Consider the following 1,801-nt stretch of genomic DNA (forward strand, 5'->3'; position numbering starts at 1 on the left):
CAACCTGTAAAAGGGGATAGTAATGCCTAACTTCAGAGTTGTGGTGAAGACTGGAAATAACATACATAAAGAGCCCAGAACACATAGTTCCTCAATGTCAATGGCTAGTCTTAGTGTTATTTGCAGTAAGAAGATGCCTTTACCTACCTGAGTTCATCCTTAGAGGTGTCTTGTTCTGAGCCTCTATTTGTTCTTCAGAAAATTGAGGGGATGGGAGCAGATTTCCTCTAATAGCTCTTCCATGGACTCAAGTTAGTACACCAGGAGTCATGAGCTTCTCCTGGGGACAGCTGGAGAATGGGCCTGGTGAGCAGCCATATTCAGTGCAGCACTGACAAGGGTTGAATAGCTTCTGCTGAATTAAGAGTCCCTGGGCCCACCAGTAGGGCTCCTGAGCCCAACAGTAACAAGCTTATTTCTGTTGCCATTGCCACCAACCATTGACTCTCTGCAACAATAGGCAATGTAGGGATGGCTGTGGGTCCAGGGGTGGTCTTTGCAGTCACTTTTGCATATAGGAAAAGTCATGCTGCTAACAGAAGCAGTGCCTGCCAAGGCAGCAACCACAAGCCGCAGCTTTGAATACAGAACAAAAATGTCAATAAGCACCAGAGAGAATTGGAGGGAGAGTAACAATGCTTGCACTAATGGGATTGTTAGCTTACTCCAGTCTCAGCAGCTCATGCTATTGCTGCCAAGCGGAGAACAGATTATACTGGTAGTGGGTCAATTAAGTCCACAGCAGATTCCCTTCATGAGATGGACAGGCAAATCAGTACCCTCTGAGTAAGCATCCATCATGTAAAACAGTGATTATTTTATTGTCAGCCTTTTGAAGGTATGTATTCACCTGCTGTGTATAAGCTTTCTCCTGTTTAATTCAATGACTTTTAGAAAATGAGAATATTTCATGCCATTTACTCATTTCTTAAAGCTCTTAAGAAGACCAAATTCTCTATAAAGCCTTCTAGTACATTAGATGAAAGTGATAAGACAATTTAGAGAAGGGAATGAAGCTGTAGTCTCTGTCTTTTCCCAGTCCCAGCTAGAGAAGGCCTCAACCCTCAACCACAGAGGTCTGTTTTCAGAACCCCAGGGAGGGGAGAGTTCATTGGCTGCTTCTACAAAGTGTTCGTGTTTAATTGTCCTTGAATTAAGGTTTTTGTCTCAGTGTCTGTGTCAGGTCCCAGGAGTGCCTTCAAGATGATTCAAGGCAAGAATTAGTATGTCCTGCTTGGAGGATTCAGTCATCCCGTCCCTGCAGTCCTCTGTCTTCAGGTTGGCCAATCACTCTGGGCACTGGCTGTCAGCTCTGTGTCCAACTTGGTTTGGGACACCTTCTCCAAGGGGTTTGGAGCAACTGCCAGTGAACATCCAGCTCTTGAAACATGACTTGGCCTCTTGGATCAAGTCCTGAACCGGACACTAGTTCATGGTTTCTAGGTTCTGAGCCTGCAGGCCCCACTTTCAATTATCTAGCCAAGCCTTATGTAATTGCACACAAGATACACTGAGGATTTTTCTTCATTTAATCTATGTTTATATGCATGCTAAGTTGTTCAGTCATGTCTGACTCTTTGCAACTCTATGGACTGTAGCCTTCCAGGCTCCTCTGTCCATGGGATTTCCCAGGCAAGAATACTGGAGTGGGTTGCCATGCCCTCCTCCAGGGGATCTTCCCAATCCAGGGATTGAACCCGTGTCTCCTGCAGCTCCTGTCTTCAGTAGAGGCTTGAGCATCTATTAAAATGGTGATCAAAAGGAGGTCCTGATCTAATGTATAAAAATGCTGTTGTGAGAA

The sequence above is a fragment of the Bison bison genome, unplaced genomic scaffold (genome assembly GCF_000754665.1).
Source record: "Bison bison bison isolate TAMUID 2011002044 unplaced genomic scaffold, Bison_UMD1.0 scf7180017864040, whole genome shotgun sequence".
Lineage (NCBI taxonomy): Eukaryota > Metazoa > Chordata > Mammalia > Artiodactyla > Bovidae > Bison > Bison bison.